Genomic DNA, 12,134 nt, shown 5'->3' on the forward strand with positions numbered 1-12,134 from the left:
CCTTCCAAGTTTCATTGTATAGGTGAGGAAAACAATCATCCAAGGGATTAAATGAAGGCTAAAAGTCATCCAAATAGTTAGGGTAGGTGCTAAAGTGTAAATCAAATCTCCTGATTTCCATTTGCATCCTGTGTCCAGCACAAAACATGCGCTCACTGCCTCATATTTATCTCATTCCCTTTCTCACTCTCCCCTTATCACACATACTTTATCTTTAAAATTGTTTATGTGTAAGGCATACAACATGATGCTTTTATATACATATAATAATGAAATGATTACCTCAGTCAAGCTGATTAATATATCCATGTCCTTACATAGTTACCATTTTTGTTAGTGTGTGGTAAAAGCACCTGAAATCTATTCTCTTAGGAAATTTCTAGTATACAATACAATATTATTAACTATTATCATCATGCTATACATTAGATCTCTAGAACTTATTCATCCTACATAACTGCAATTCTGTACCCTATGACCAACATCTCCCATTTTCCCCAATTTCCTGCCACTGGTAACCACCATCCTACTCTCTGCTTCTGTGAATTCAACTTTTTTAGATCCTACATATAAATTAGATCATGCAGTATTTTTCTGTCTCTGGCTTATTTCACTTAGCATACTGCCCTCCAGGTTTATCCATGTTTTTGCAAATGGTAGGATGCCCTTCTTTTTTTAAGAGCAAATAATATTCCATTATACATATAGGATAGAGGAGATCCTGCCACTTGCAACAACATAGATATATCAGAATGTCTTTATCCATCAGTGGACATTCAGGTTGTTTCTATATCTTGACTATTGTGAATAAGGCTGCAATAAACATGAGAGTCCAGATATCTCTGAGATACTGACTTCATTTCCTTTAGATATAAACCCAGAAGAGGAATTGGTGGATCATATAGCAGTTCTATTTTTAATTTTTTGAGGAACCTCCATTCTGTTGTCTTTAATGGCTGTACTAACTTGCATTCCCACCAACATTGTACAAGGGTTCCCTTTTCTCCACATCTTCGTCAACACTTTTTTTTTTTTTTTGTGGTACGCGGGCCTCTCACCGTTGTGGCCTCTCCTGCTGCGGAGCAGAGGCTCCGGATGCACAGGCTCAGTGGCCATGGTTCACGGCCCCAGCCGCTCCGCAGCATGTGGGATCCTCCCGGACCGGGGCCCGAACCCGTGTCCCCTGCATTGGCAGACGGACTCTCAACCACTGCACCACCAGGGAAGCCCAACACTTACTTTTATCTTTTATATGGTAGCCGTCCTAACAGATGTGTGGTGATATTTTGTTTTCTATTTTCTATGATGTTTAGTGATGTTGAACATCTTTTCATATACCTGCTGGGCATTTGTGTATCTTCTTTGGAAAAATGTCTATTCAGGTCCTTTGCCCATTTTTTATTTGAGTTATTTACTACTGAGTTGTATGAGTTCCTTATATATTTTGGATATTAATCTCTTATCAATTATATAGTTAATAAATGTTTTCTCCCAATCTATGCGTTGCTTTTTCATTTTGCTGATTTTTTTAATGATTTTTTTTTAGTTTATTTATTTATATTTATTTTTGGCTGTGTTGGGTCTTCGTTTCTGTGCGAGGGCTTTCTCTAGTTGTGGCAAGCAGGGGCTACTCTTCATCGTGGTGCATGGGCCTCTCACTGTCACGGCCTCTCTTGTTGCGGAGCACAGGCTCCATACGTGCAGGCTCAGTAGTTGTGGCTCACGGGCCTAGTTGCTCTGCAGCATGTGGGATCTTCCCAGACCAGGGCTCGAACCTGTGTCCCCTGCATCGGCAGGTGGACTCTCAACCACTGCACCATCAGGGAAGCCCTTTTTTTTTTTTTTTTTTTTTTGCTGTACAGAAGCTTTTTGATTTGATATAATCCCACTTGTTTATTTTTGCTTTTGTTGCCTGTGCTTTTGGTGTCATATCCAAAAAATCATTGCCAAAGCCAATGTTGCAGAGCTTTTTCCCTGTGTTTTCTCTAGAAGTTTTATGGTTTCAGGTCTTAGGTTTAAGTCTTTAATCAATTTTGAGTTGATTTTTACATATACTGTAAGATGAGAGTACAATTTCACTTTTATGCATGTGGATATCCAATTTTCCAAAGACGATTTATTGTGAAGAGACTATCCTTTCTCAACTATGTATTCTTGGAACCTTGCTGAAAATTAGTTGATCATATAAGTTTGGATTTATTTATCAGCTCTCTCATTCACACAACTGATATTTATTGAGTCCTTAGTATACAACAGACATTATTCTAGGCCCTACGACTATACAATTAAACACAATTAAAACAAATTCTTCTTTCATGGAGCTTAAAGTCTAGTTCGGGATACAGAAAATCTAAAAAATAAGTAATTAATATGAATAAAATGTTTGCATGGTGAGAGGCTGTCTAGTATGGTAGTTAAGAGCACAACATACAGAGCCTGGAAACCAGAGTTTAAATCTATCTTGACAGCAAACAAATCACTTAACCAATCTGTATTTGCATTTTCTCATCTGTAAAATGGGACTAATGATATCAAGTTCAAAGGGTTGTTTTAAGCATTAAATAAGTGAATATTTCTTCAGTGCCTTGTTCATAGGCACTAAGTGCTTGTTATGTAGACAAGTGCTAAGGGAAACAATAAAGCAGGGAGAAGGAGAGATGAGAGGTTTTAGAATTGTAGATCAGGTAGCCAGGGAATGCCTCGCTGGGAAGGTGACATATGAGCAGAGAGCTGAAGGAAGTCAGAGAGCAAATTATTTTGAGATCCTAAAGAAGAATACTCTTGGCAGCGGAAGCTGCAAGTCAAAAGCACTGAAGCAGGAGTTTTCTTAGTGTGTCTCAAGAATTAAGAAGGTCAATGTGGCTAGGCTAAAGCAAAATGAGAGAGTGAGAGTCATGTTAGATAAAATCATAGGGGGAATGAGACAGAGAGGTAAAGTGGTATTGAAGGGTTTGGGGCACAGGAGTGTTAGGCTTTTTGATTGTCATTTACACAGGTTCGTTCTGGCTGTGATACTGAAAATAGTTTGAAATGAGGCAAAAAAACATTTATGAGGTCATAGCAACATATCAGATGAAAGATGCGGGTAGCTTTGACCAGAAAAGGAGTGGTGAGATGGTAAAAAGTGGCCAGATTTGAGATATATTTGGAAATTAGAGTCAATAGATTTTGCTGTCAGATTAAATGTGGGGTGTGAGAGAAAGATCAGGATTATTTAACCTAAGCAACAGGAAAATAAAATTACCATTAAACAAGATGAGAACTATTACAAGAAGAGTAAGTTGAGGAGAAAGATTAGGAATGTGGTTTTGGATACATGAAATGAAAATATAAACTTGGGAGTTATCAGTGATAGATAGCAATTAGAGCCATAACGGTACATGAGATAATCTAGGAAGTGAGAATAATCTAATGAAAGAGAGAGAGAGAGAGAGAGAGAGAGAACATATCCAAGGATTGATCCCTAGGGTGTGCAAAAGTTTACAATAGAAACCAGCAACAAACATAGAAAACTGGGAAGGAGCAATCTGTGAAGTTGAAGGAAAACCAAGGGAATGCGGTATCCTGGAAGTCAAGTGAAAAAGTGAAAAAGAGGAAGTGATCAACTTTGTCAAGTGATTAACTTTGTCAAACACGTTAGTTGAAAAGAAGACCAAGAATTATGATTTAGATTTAGTAATTTAGAAACCTTTGGTGAACTTGAAAAGACAAGTTTCAATGGAGCCATGGGAGCAAAATCTCAGGCACAAGACACAGTGGAAAAGAAGAATGAGAGAAAGTGAATATGATTTTTTTCAAGGAGTTTTGCTATAATAGTTAGGAATAGTAAAGGGTGAGATGGAGAGTTAAGTAAGTAATGAGAAGTTAGATTTTTTTACAGGAAAAATATTTTTATGCTAGTGAGATTGGTTCACTAGAGAAAAAATGTTAAGGCAGGAGAGCAGTGACATTACTTCCAATTGGATCCTGGAACCCATCTTTTCCCCTTGAACTGCACTTTTCCTGCAGCACCTATCTACCTATTAATGTACTTAGTCCAGTCATCAAAAAACCCAGATCCAAGGCATATTTTTCTGTGGCTTTTCAGCCACCAATTTTACTAACATCCCCATTTGTTTGCCAAGAAATTTGGAGATCATGTGAATCTTTTCCTAGAACATTACCTTTACCCTTCACCTTACATACAAACTGGATTTCCATGATGGTGCCACTTCTCCAGAAACTCACGCAAGTGGAGAATGCTCGTGGTCTTAGGCTCACTTTGATCAATTTATTCCATCTTGATTCATTTATCTAACTACTCTGGGGCCCCTTGGATAAACACTTCGACTGTATCAACGTTTCCATAAGCTTAAATTCTTTTCTCCCTTGTTGTTCTGTCCCATTAACGCCAGCACTGCATGTGTTGATTAGGCCCATTATGAAGGTTTTCAATCTTAGCTGAACTTTAGTATCAGTTAGAAATCATTTTACTTATTCTTATTCAACAACTTTTTCCATAGTCCATGGTGAATGCTCAGATCTCTCAGGTTCTTATTTGTATGTCTCCCTCTCAGCTGGTTCATCCATTATACCTTTAATGAGGCCCTGCTACATGTTTAATCCTCTGCTTGGCACATATACAAAGGTCCTTGACTTCAAGGATCTTGTAGTTTTATAAAAAGAACTCTAGAATTAAAAAAATAAGTCAGAGAGAAATAATGGAACAGAGAAGTATATAGATAGAATCAAACAAACAAAAACAACCTCTAATACAATTTGGTTCATGTTTTAACATAGATATTATACAAATTTAATGAATGCAGAATGAATAACTCTGCAAGAGAGAGTCAGAAAAAGTCTGAAAGAAGAGGTGGTATTTGATTTGGGAGTTGAAGGATAACCAGAAATTTTACAAGTTCCATAAGAAGAGACTGGACAAAATGTAATTCTAAGGAAAGGGGATTTCTAGAGCAAGAACATGAGGCATCAAACCAGGTTTTCCCATGGAATAACCAATTAATCCAATGTTCCTGGAGTGTATAGTACAAGCTAAAGAATTTGGACCACTTTCTTAGGAATTTGGGAATCATGAATAGTTTTTGTGAAGAATGGGTAGACATACATATGTCCGTGTAAGAAATATAACTGGGGGTTATATGGAACACAGGCTGGAGAAGGGGAGAGACTGAGTACGGTTAAGTGGAAATTATGGAAATCATCTAGAAAATAAATGATAAAGGTCTCTAGAGCAATGCTGTCTAAAAAAAACAGGAGTGGACTTGGTAAAATTTTTATGAAAATATAACTGAAAAAAATGTGCTGGTGGATTGGATTTAAGGAGCTACAAAGGGAAAGTGGTTAGATTTTACTTTGGATACTTCTAGCTTGGGTAATTGTGTACAGAGCAGTACATCAATTAAGATATGAATACAGGAAGTTTTGAAATAGAAGGAATGGGAGAGCAACAAACAGGTTGGGTTTGAGATGCCTGTAAAACATTTGGGTACCTATGTCCAGTAAACACTTGAAAATTCGGATCTGGAGCTTCTGAGAGATACTGGGGTTGGAGATATTTATTTAAATGTCACCAGGTTGTAAGTGCAAGTTAAAGTTGGAACAGTGGACTAAATCCTCTGCAAGAGTGTCAAGAAAGAAAAAAGGGATTCCATGAAAAAGATATACCCTTTGAAGGCTGAATCCAGAATACGGTCTTTTTACCATCTATACTTGCCACCAATTTCCTCAATCTTATTAACAAATAAAAACTGACAAGACTTAGCTCCTAAACTTAAATCTTACAAAGTTCTAGTTCCCAGCTTTTTTTTTCTCCTAGCTTTCTTCTCTTTTTTCCCTTCTTTAAAATTTATTTATATTTTCATAAAGTGTCAGATGATTTCTACAAGTTTCTCTTCTATAATAGCTGGCAGAAATTTCTACGTAATTTCACTTTAGAAAATTCTTTCATCATTTGCTCATAGTAAAACTGTCTAATTTGAAGATTCCATAATTTTAGTCCATTATCACCCGCTTTGTTTTTCTAATGAATACAAGTATGTTATTCCCAGAGGTTAGCTCTGGCATGTGGTGGATATTGCAGGGCTCACATTCAGAAAGTGATTCTTCTACATTCCAGCATATTTAACACTCCATGTTGCCTGTCTCCTTCAGATGTCCAATACCTTGCACAGCATTTTTATTATAAATTTTCTAGATAAATTCACCTATGTCTCAAGGAACATAATCACGGAAACAACTTTTTTTTTTCAAGAAAGCATACAAAGGTTACAACCCTTGAATAGAACACACAAAGGTTACTACTAGATACAGTATGGCTTGATTTCAGCAATAAATTGTGAGCTGAAGCAAGGAGGCAAAATAAGAAACCACTGCAGTCTTGAATCAGGATATTTTTAGACTTTCATTTCAGCACATTCAGGTGAGAAACCATATTTATTAATGGATTAGAAAGTTAATTGATCTGTATTATGCCTGAAAGTGGCCAGAGAAAATGGAAAATAAGGGTACTCATTTTGTGCCCCACTCATATATTTAAGCTCTCCCTATGTACTTTTAACTTACACCATCAGCACTTAATACACAGATAACTCATTTGAAAATTGAAAGGGTTATAGGGTTATAATTTTTATAATTTCTCCTCACTAATGCTTTATATATTACATCTGAAGGATTTCTGCACCTCACAAACTTTATAGAAATTTCTTGGTCAGTGACTAAAATGCTGGCTTATTTGAGACTGAATATAGTAACTACTGAATGAGATAAGCAATAAAATTATTATTATGTGTATGCACTCTCAAGGATTTTAAAACTCCTTACATATTATAAGGATTTCAAAAATATTTTTTAAATCTGAAAGTGGGTTCTGGGTGCTTACCAATCCTTAATCTAAATAGTTTTGTAACACTGGCAGATCTAGAAATTTATCCCTCCCTCTCCCCCTCCCCATCATCCTCCCTGTCCACAGGTCATAAATATACTGAACATTCCACTCACAGTAAAGTCTTCAGGGTATCCATTTACCTTTCATCATATAGAAAATGGCCCATAGATTCTTATTATTTGTTTTTTCTTCCATAAGCAGTTCTTAATTCCTAGCAGTATTTTCAATCTCTGATCTTCTTTTACAATTTAATCTTTTAAAGTCTTTATGAAAATTTTGTTAAAGTTTTCAACAATTATTTCCTGTAATTTTTTTTTTTTTTTTTTTTTTGCTTTTAAGATTTTCCAAACAATCTTTCTGGTTAATGAAGCAAAATTGTATTAGAGGAGGTCTGTTCTTCCTTCCCTCTGAATGGTTTTACACAGCCACGTTTGATAACCAAATTCCACTGGTGGCACTGTTGTTTTACAAACATATCCATGTGAGATGGGAAGAACCACCGCTGAGTTGATTATTGCAGGATACACACTCTATGAAGACTCAAGGCTACTTCTGTACTGTTTTCAGGATCAGTGATTTCAATACTATGTGATCTGAAGTTTCTTCCTGCCAGGATCCTGCTTTTCCCTTCCAGAAGATACTGTTTCTCCATCCACACTAAACGACAACATTTCCTTCCTTCATCAACAGCTATACATCTTTCAGTTCTTGTGTTAGATGTCAGGGGCCTCCATCATTTGCCTCCCACTCTTCCTGCCATTGCCTGCTGAATGTGGAGGAGAACGTAATTCTCTTAGTCATACATAAGGGCTCAAATGACAAATGAATTTTCTTATCCCTGCTGCTCTCTAAACTTTGGGAAGTATCAAGTGAACCATTAGCCATGTCATGATATTCAACTTGGGTGACCATGCTGGGAACAGTTGCAATGAAATGCCTTTTTAAATGTGTGGTTATAGGTTGTATCATTTCTAGTTATATTACATTTTCTACCATATTTTCATTTAATTGTGCCATTAATAATTTATTTTCTTTATTTTTATTATCACATTATAATAATTGTTATATTTCCATTATTTTTTATTTCTTTTTGTAAGTTGTAAAATTAATGAAACCTTTGACACTGTCTTGGGAGGACAGTAAGGTTCCCAAATTGCCCTCTGCCAATTTGTCATTATGCATAGCTTGCTCAGGTCTTATTTGGGCATCTCCTGAACATATTAGTGGACAATGGGTTATTCAGTCAATTCATTGGGTTTTTTTTTAATCTGTAAATTGTACAGAATGTATAAATCTAGCAATCAGATAATGTGTTCAGAAAATGAAACCATTTTTCCTAACAACATAAAAAAGCCATCACTCCTAGGAAAAATAAAGATATGTTTGAAAAACTAAATACCTCAAAGATATTATTTAATGACATCTAAATAAGGTCAAACCATATAATACTATAGGTGGTAAAAACATTAACAGTGCAACTGAAATCTATTTTTTAAATTATAAACTAAGGATCCAAGGAAGGAAGTTGTTTAACTTTTGTTGACAGAAGAGAACCATATTGATTCAAAGTAGGAATAAGAAAAAAGATACCCCGAGACCTGGTATTTAAATTTATTTGTGATTAGCTGAGAGGCAATCCACTGTTTTCAAAAAGGTTTGGACTTCCCTGGTGGCGCAGTGGTTAAGAATCCACCTGCCAATGCAGAGGACATGGGTTCAAGCCCTGTTCCAGGAAGATCCAACATGCCACGGAGCAACTAAGCCCATGCACCACAACTACTGAGCCTGCGCTCTAGAGCCCACAAGCCACAACTACTGAGCCCTCGTGCCACAACTACTGAAGCCTGCACGCCTAAAGCCTGTGCTCTGCAACAAGAGAAGCCACTGCAATGAGAAACCCGTGCACCGCAATGAAGAGTAGCCCCTGCTCGCCGCAACTAGAGAAAAGCCTGTGCACAGCCACGAACACCCAACGCAGCCAAAAATAGATAAATAAATAAATAAGTTTATTATTTTTTATAAAAAAGGCTTGATTAACATATTTTTAAAAAAACTTTTCTATTTCTGTCTTTAAGTTGTCCTAAATGATTGTATTCTTTATGGATAAGTTTGCTCATATCTACAGCAAATGTTTAATCATATGTAATGTTCCTGAGGGCAGAGACCATGTTGAGCTCACTTTTGTAGCTCTACTGCCCAGAATATCAGAGATTCTCAATAAATATTTGCTGAATAAATCAATAAATAGGATATATATATATCCAATAATAAAATATATTTTATATGTTATGTTACTTTAATATATAACTGATTAAGACAAATATCATGTTACATACGCAATACTGTACTTGGAAAAAAGATAGCATTTGGACAACCTTTGCAAATTTTACCTAAGATGGTTATATTGAAGTTATCATACAAGCAAGGATATACAGTTCTTTATACCAGAATGTCAAATTCTGTCTTAACATTTATTTTCCCCAGAGAATACATATAAATCAAAAAAGTCTGTTTAAAAATCCTCTATAAAAACACTGTAGAAAATATAATAAATTTAGTTTTTGTTTTTTAATAGTACATGTCAGTACACAACAAATATCTTTCTAATGCAATGCCTAGTGCCATATTGGCTACAAATTGAGGAACTACCAACATTAATTAGCAAATAAAATACACACCTAAAAGATATGCTGTAGTATAACACAGTACTTTGAATTTTAGCAGAGCAGCCAAAGATAAAAGAAAATAGTATGTCAGTCTCATAATTGATCATTATGTCATCTACCTTTCCTTACACAAAAAGCATGCTTGTAAAGTGTTTGCTAAAGGCCATTTGATTTTCCTCAGATGTGAACACCAGATCTAATTAAGGAGGACATTTAATTTCTAATAAACCTCCTTTCTTTGTATGTTTTATGTTCTTGAATACATTTCTACTCAGGTGTTGATTTCAGATCTTTGGGGTTTTAAGTGATAAAAAATAATAAAAACAGTAGTAAATTCCATTTAGAATTTACTAAAATAACCTATCATTTTATCTAATGTTTGGGTTAGTGATATAAGTGTATAATTAAACAAGTACCCTCAGAACATGAAACCTCCTTATAATTCTATCCTGAAGGGCCATATCTGAGATCATCTTATTTATAAAGTCCATTGACAATCAGCCATTACTTTCTAAACAAGATATCTTGAAAGGAAACCATTATATATTAAATTCCAAAAAATATATTATATCATTAGCCAGGTTCCAGGTTCATGTTAAGACATGAAAAATGTATTTACAGGTTAGAAACTCACCCACTCAGTCACCTAATAATTAGACCAGTGAAACCTGGAAACCAGAGTGATCTATACTGACATGTGTATTATTTAAATGTGCTTTGATTTTCTTACAGATCTGAAACTTTTTAGATGTAAGATAGGTACTCATATGAATATAGAGAAGTAAGATCAATAGTGGTGGAATCCCAGTACAGAGGCAGTATATCCTTCCATGTCTCACAGCTGGAAAGAGACCGCATGTTCAAACTGGGTAATTAGAGAAGAGTTTAAAAGGGAGATATTTATAAAGATCTTGATCTAGTAACAGTGAAGAGCTACCCTCAGGTCTGATGGGAAGGGGAAAGCAGGTGTTAATCTGAATGAAGAGACAGAACTATGTGGAAAGGACTACCTAACCTGCTGCAATCAGTCCTGGTGACCCCATGGGAAGGGAGCTGAGGAAATAAAGTCCTCATACTCACTGTTTTCTCTTTATCTATTGGTCAAACCCAGCCAGACGCCAGGAAGCATGTGGACCATTGATGTAGTCCATTAAAGCAGAGCAGAGTAGAGGGTGTTGGGGCAAATGAACCCAGAGAAGTCAAAGGAAGATCCTGAACACAGAAGGCAACCGATAAGAACATCTGTCAGAGGACCAAGAGAGTGGACAAAGGAATATGCAATGTCCAACAAAAAGCAGTACATTTTTGACTGAGTAGGCAAGAACAATGAATGAGAAATCATCATGCTGTCAACTGGATGTCACAATAGGGTATAAGGAAGAAAGCCTCTAAAGAAATAGTGAAAGAAATTCTAAACCAATAGGTGAAGGAAAGTGAATTAACAGTTGTAGCACAACTACTATGTACCAAACATTGTGCTAGGTGGTTTTTTTTATATACATAAGTGATATTTTTTTTCAATTCTTATAACCTGCCAGGGAGAAAAATGTTTATAACAATTTTTATAATATAGAAACTGCAACCCATAAGGAAACCTGCCCATCTATCCCCATCATAAGTATACCTATACATTACCACTTAGTCTACACCAGACAGTTTAACCACCAAAGCAGAGGGTTCCCGTTAGGTTAAGCCTAGTCTGGTGATGAATTATGGTCTCAAGATTTCACTAACCTAAGAAGAATGGATAGAAACTTGTGTCCCCTTTCCAGCAACTTTCACAGTATCTTGTCTCACCAGGGTCTCCAGAGACAATGAGTATAAAATTGTGCTGCTCCAAATGCCAAGTCATCTTCTGCTAGATTTCTCATTCTCTCCATTCAAATGGAGCCAGGGAAAGCAAGCCAGGCATACAGTTTTACATTATGTATGGAATCCATTAGGTAATTCTACCTGTACCTAAAAAGTGATAACTACTTTTCTTCCAACTTAAAATTGACTGTTGCAATCCCACACTCTTTGAAAGTTATTTCCAGCAAGTTTACATTGTAGCCATTGTAGCATATATTTGTTGTATCAAATCCCTTTTATCAACAAAAATAATTTTATATTCTTTTTCTCTGGCTTTACAGTTTTCCTTAGAGCTTCCTGAATCATAAGCACAACACACTCTTGAGATTTAATAGTAATAACAGCCAACATTTATAGAGGATCATGCCCTGGACTAAAGATCAAGACACAGTTTATCTCATGGAACCTTCCCAATAGATCTACAAGGTAAGTACTATTAGTAGCCCTATTTTGGAGTGAAGTAACTGAGACTTACTTAGGTTAAGCAGTTTGCCACTGCTCCCACAGCAGGAAATGTTAAAGATAAGCTTTAAGCCCAGGTATTCTGGCTCCACACTTGCATGTTTAATCAACGCCCTCTGTCGCTTCCCAATGTGTTAAATAAAACTCTATCCCCTACTCTCCCTCCCTCTGTCTCCCAAGCAACGGACAGAGAGATGTGTAAGTTGGCTTCCACTCCCTTTCTCAGTCACCTTTTCTTGTTTCTCCTGATTTATTTATTTTTTTACTCTCTC

This window comes from Mesoplodon bidens (genome assembly GCF_964165515.1).
Source record: "Mesoplodon bidens genome assembly, chromosome: 2".
In the NCBI taxonomy this organism is placed as follows: Eukaryota; Metazoa; Chordata; class Mammalia; order Artiodactyla; family Ziphiidae; genus Mesoplodon; species Mesoplodon bidens.